The following is a 6214-nucleotide window of genomic DNA, read 5'->3' on the forward strand; positions in this document are numbered from 1 at the left end:
TACAGTACAGAAACTATAAAGTATATTTTCTACCTAATTCTGTGCAGAAAATTGAAATAATTGTTTGTAGAAGCCTATATAAAACAATCATAAAATTGCCATTAGGAAAAAATTATAGATTACAAATGATTGATTATTGTCCAACTGTAACGAGGCATCAACAGAGTGAGGATCCATCTGCAGCTTTATAGAAATCGTAGTCAACAGGCAAGGTCAAACACCAGCAAACACCAAACACAACAGAAGCCAAATCGTTATTCAGGGACGTGCAAAGGGTCGGGGCAGGCAGCAAACAATCAATAGTCAATGAAACAATAGCAAGAGTTCGGGGCAGGCGGCAGGCAATCAGAAGGAGAGAAACAGTCCAAGGTAATACACAGAGAGGCCAGACATGGAAAGAAACGCTCAGGAATGTACACCGGGGCAATACAAGACTTCGCAATGAGGGAGAGTCTGAGAGCTGTTTAAATAGTCCACTAATGAGAGTCAGGTGCAGGAGCAATCAGAGCCAGGTATGTGAGCGTGTGTGTGTGTAGTCCGGATTGAAGTTCAAATCTCTGGTGGTGAGCGGGAGGCACAGCAGGAGTCTCGTTTGTGACACCAGCAGTGTATGTGATTTCTTATAGAAAATTCAAAGTAAGATAAGAAAATAATTCCTTGTATAAAATATATATATATATACACACACACAGTATATAATACATGCATAGGCCTACATAAAATTATTGTATTTGACATTTCTGTCACTTCTGAAATTATGGCCTCACCCCTGGTGTGACAAAATGTTAGCCTATACATAATACTTTTAAAGCTCTTTTTTTAAATTTTGGCTTAAATTTCTACATATGTCATGTCATGCCATAGCATCATTAAACTAGCATCTAACAATGGACAAAAGTGTTTGTTTGTTTTTCTCTAACCTATGGTTCTCTAACCATAAAGGCTGTTGTGTAATTTGCCCCCTGACTAAGCATTTAAAGAATTTAGGGGAAGCATTTAAATAATCCTGTGAATGCACTTAAAGAATGCAAAATAGAATTGTTTATCGAATCGAATGGAATTTAATTGTGAATTGAATTGAATTGAATCGTTCTGAATTTGCAAAAATCATTCTTGAATCGAATCGATTCCTATGAATCATGAATCGAATCAATTTGCTGTCTAACCAGAGATTCACAGCCCTAGTTACTGATGCGATTTCTTTTGCCTTTGAAGTGTGCGGTATAGAGATGCCAATAGAAGTTATATTTTCGTTCTGTTTCCTTTTCATACAAATAGGAGTTTGTAATATGTGTCATCTAAGAATATTGTAATTGTTGTTTTAATGATGTGCAAGCTGAGAATTATCGAGAATGTCACTTTACAAAAATTATCGAGAATGTCACTTTACAAAAAGCAGGCAAAACACACCTTGATAGTGCAAGATTTTGCTACGTGATGTAGCCTATATGCAGCTAGAATGACCCATAATTCAAGATATAATAAGATTTGTCTTATATTTATATCATATGATATAGTTTAGCAATATCACACCAGCAAGAATGCAGTTTTTTCCTGAATATCAGCATGCTTGCAAATGTGAAACTAATTTTAAACAACAGTTCAATATTCAATTTATTATTGACAATCATTTTAGGCACAAAGTCTGTTTTGGCTCTTTCAAAGAAAATAATTTCAAACAAAATCACAGCAGAACCATTGCATCTCCTAACCACACGCAATTGTGTTCTTTTGCCTTCTGGACCGCATTGTGTTCCCGTTGAGATCCTAGTGTTAATGTGGAGTAAAGGTATCGTGTGTGATGACAGAATTCCATTAAACTTGCAAAATGTTACTCACTGACAGATAAATAATACCAGATAAACATTTTTATTATTTGAGTATTTAAAGTTATATTGTAACATGGGATCACAATGTCTGATTTAATGTCTGTCTCTGTAGGTTGTCTGGCTGCATGGTGACAGAGGAAGGCTGTGGTTATTTGTCTTCAGTTCTGAGTTCAAACCCCTCACAGCTGAGAGAGCTGGATCTGAGCTACAATCACCCAGGACCATCAGGAGTCCAGCTGCTCAAACACAAACTGCAGCATCCAAACTATAAACTGGAGAAACTCAAGTATGATACACTGATATGTGTGTGTTTGTGTGTGGGAGTTTTTGAACTGGGTCACAACCCCGATAGCACACGTACATCACGATGACGTCTATTTGACATCTGTCATCTGCAATACGTCTATAGGACGTTTCCATCAAATAGACGTTTAGAAGATGCCTTTAACATGTTTGTGATTTAGAATGTATGTAAAACTGACATCTTAGAGACGTCTATCAGATGTTTGCTTTTCAGATGAAGCCATCTTTAAGAGACATGTTGCAGACGTACATGTGCTATCTGGGAACTGATTAAATTATGTCTTGAGAGGGATATACATAATTTCTCCTTCTGGATTCAAACATTGGCCTTGATAAATATTTATGTTTGTTATGATCCAGAATGTTCTCTGTTCTGGTTGAATCATAGTCCATTTAATTTAAAATAATCTAAATATTAGCTAGTGCTACAAGAGCATACTATCAGTTGTATTTTTGCTCATTGCTCTTGGTTTCATATTTTCCCTTTCACTTTAAGCCTTCTACACACTGCATGATTTTAGCAATCCTATAAGATCATTGCAAATCGCACTGTGCGACATGGATCTGATAAACTTGGGAACGACATGCATGCAGACTGTATGATGAAGACACCAATTGACTCATAGGCAACGACGCACGATACTATAGAAGAATAAAACGTCATCAGCATGCGCTAGTGGTAAACAAAAAGAGCGCGATGAATCACACTTTGGCAGTTGTAGTTTTTATGTGTGTTGAAAAAACGTGGAAGCAGCGAAAGAGGAAGGGATAAGAACTTGAGGTAAGCAGTTTTATGTTTTAGCGCCGTGTCACGTTGATTTCAGGTTGCCGTGATTTTGCCAAGTAAGACATGTTCCTGGAACAACATCTTTTGTTGATCCTGGATCAACATTACTTTCCAAAAATATAGACTAAACCCAATACCTACCCCTAAACCTAACCCTACCCATAATGTATTCCTAAAATCAGTGTGAAATGATAGCTGATTTACAAGGGTGTGGAAGCACCTAACCCTGATCGTAAGCCTACAACAGATATTTCCTGAAAAGTTATCCATCAATTCTGATTGGTTGATTGGAATGTTGTTCCAGGATCAACAAGGATGTTGATCCAGGAACATGTTGTACTTGGTGAAATCACAGTCACCTTGATTTCATGTTACATTTTTATTGGCTGGTATTATTGGTAAACGTGGGTCATAGCAGCAAACACACTGTGCTAGGATCATGCTGAATCTCTGACATTGTCAGAAAATGATCGTAGCCTATCCTTGGCCGCAAGACTGTGACAACGGCCATCTTTGAACCTCTCTCACTGTTCGACATAGGACCACCGATTAGGAGCCACGATCACAGAAATCACCACGATTGTTTCAAGATGCAAATCTTTCGTCTGGGACAGCCGGAAATCGTGCAGTGTGTAGAAGGCTTTAGTCTTTAATGGTAAGCTCACACACTACATGATTTTTGGCTGGATTTTGCTGTCACGGACAGATTTCCAGAGTCTGCGACAAAACCCTCGGATCGCGACCAAACCAGTGCTCGTTGCGGTCGCATAAGCTCGTTAAGTAGGAGCAGGTCAACAACGTGATCTAAACTATCACAAACGCAACAACATTTTTAAACCTGTTTGATATTATCATCACGTGATCTCGTAATGTGAGCGACACAATCCAGCCAATCACAGTGCAGATGGTATAAACACTCTTATCATTCATCTTTATGAACAGAAACCAAAAGTCAAAAATACATAAAATCAACTAACTAGAAATACATTTAACAAATGCATATAGATTGTGTATATAATACTGCGTTTCATTGTATTGTTTAATTACCTCCAACTCTTTCTGCAGTACAGACAGTCCTTGTTGTCCATGTCGTCCAAGCCATTGTTTCATATTCTCTTTTTTCGTGGTTTCTTCTTTCTTTCGGCTAAAATAACTGAACAGACCAATTGAAGGGCGAGCTGATCATCCATGCTTGAAGAAATGGCTTATAATCGCTGTAATTTCTCGCGAGAATTTATGTGAGAAAACTTATTTTCGCTGATGGTCAGGAACGCCTCTTCACCGAATGTTTTGTAGTGTGTGCACCTTGTTAGCATTGTCTTGCGCGCAGCTATGACAAGACGACGACAGATGAGAATAAACCTCATTGTGTAGTGTGCGCAACACAGTGATCCGGCTAGCCTTCCAATCATGTAGTGTGAGCTTGCCATAACTTGTCCTAATTATACTCCTTAGTTACTGGTTATGTTCACCTGTCTATCATTAAGTTCCCTTGTTAATCCCTGTTCAGTCCTTTTTCGGTTCTTGTCTTGTATTAGGGATGTGTAAGTGTTTATTCTCCTTGCATATCTTCTCTTAGTGAATTAAAAGTATCTCCTGTGAATTCCCTGTGTCATGCATGTCCTTTACACCGGTGTAATCGTGAAATTATTTTGATTCAAAAATAATGATTTGACCGTGGAACACACATGTTTGAGCTTCCGTTTACCATATTTAATGTCTGTCAGATGGAAGAAAATTAAATCTGAAAATGTAATGAACACTTTTCAAGTTGAAATAGAATTGTAAAGAGTAAACAGTATTGTTTTTCTTCAGAAATGTCATCAAGTAAAAGTACTGGTCAGTTTAAATTGTACCGGAGTAAAATACAAATCCTCCAAAGTAATACTTAAGTACAGTAATCAAGTAAAATTACTCAAGTATTTTACACCCCTGATGGCATGAGTTTGGATATGTTAGGATGGATCTCCGGTTGATAGTCATATTATCTGTATTTATTGCACACCTTCTAGTTAATCAAACTATAATTTGTGGTTTATATTTCTCTCTTTCTAGCTTGGACCATGGAGATCCTTTTAGAATCACTCCAGGGCTGAGAAAATGTAGGTCCTGTTTTTCACTCTGTCTTTGACACATGTATAATGTTGTGAGCTATATAGCTTCATTGCCATGGTAAAAAGGCTTAACATAGCCAAAACATTGGTAATATTAATTTACACTCTGTGAAATGTTGGGCAACCGGTGATTTGCTATCAGCTATTTATACACACAAAACGTTTGATATAATAACAATAGTAAGGAAAAGGCAAGAAGTACAATGTTTTTTTATCCAAAAGTTATCCAGCATTGACACACTTCTCATCTCTCATCTTGTGTTCAGATGCCTGTGATCTCACACTGGATCCAAACACAGCAAACAATTACATTGTTCTGTCCGAGCACAACAGAAGGGCAACATATGTGAAAGATCATCAGCCGTATCCTGATCATCCAGAGAGATTTGTTGGTGGTGAGCGGGTTTTTTGTGGAGAGAGTCTGACTGGACACTGTTACTGGGAGGCTGAATGGAGTGGATGGCCTCATGCAGCAGTGACATATAAAGGAATCAAAAGGAGAGGTGGGAGTGACTGTAGGTTTGGATACAATGACGAATCCTGGTGTCTGGACTGCTCTGATAGCAAATACACTATCTGGCACAATAAAAAGCGATTTGACTTACCGGCCCCTTCACCCCTGTCTAATAGAGTAGGAGTGTATCTGGACTGTTCTGCTGGCACTCTGTCCTTCTACAACGTCTCTGACACACACACACTTACACACATTCAACACCACATTCACTGAACCCCTCTATGCTGGATTTGGGGTTTATGATTCTGAACTGACTCTGTGTCAGATTAAACAACAAAGAGACCATTTCTAACTAACTTGTACACACTTTACTGTTAAATCATATGTCAATTTAAAGTATTAGAAGTGAGCCTCAGGCATGATCTTTTATAGACCTTTTCCAATAATACTGTTTCTTTTTCCAAGCCTCTGCCACACGTCAAACTCTGCTCCTGGAAGGCCAGTGTCCTGCAGAGTGTAGCTTCATTCAGCTCCAACACACCTACCTGCCTGGAAACACTTTGAAGACCTTGATTAGCTGGTTCAGGTGTGTTTAATTAGGGTTGGAGCTAGGGTTGTGCCTTGTCCAAATACCCACACTTGCGGTCTTTGCACTTGACCACTTGAACACTTGTATGACGTATTTCCTGTATTTGGCCCAAGTGTTCAAGTGAGGATGAAGACCACA

General features: G+C 38.5%; 1 pseudogene; it reads left to right on the plus strand.

Annotated features, from left to right (window-relative positions):
* Window positions 1-5819, plus strand: part of LOC107681531 (NACHT, LRR and PYD domains-containing protein 1-like) — a 9597-nt pseudogene extending 3778 nt beyond the window's left edge.
* Window positions 5820-6214: the final 395 nt, after the last annotated feature.

The sequence above is a fragment of the Sinocyclocheilus anshuiensis genome, unplaced genomic scaffold (genome assembly GCF_001515605.1).
Source record: "Sinocyclocheilus anshuiensis isolate Anshui unplaced genomic scaffold, SAMN03320099.WGS_v1.1 scaffold2159, whole genome shotgun sequence".
Classification (NCBI taxonomy): Eukaryota; Metazoa; Chordata; class Actinopteri; order Cypriniformes; family Cyprinidae; genus Sinocyclocheilus; species Sinocyclocheilus anshuiensis.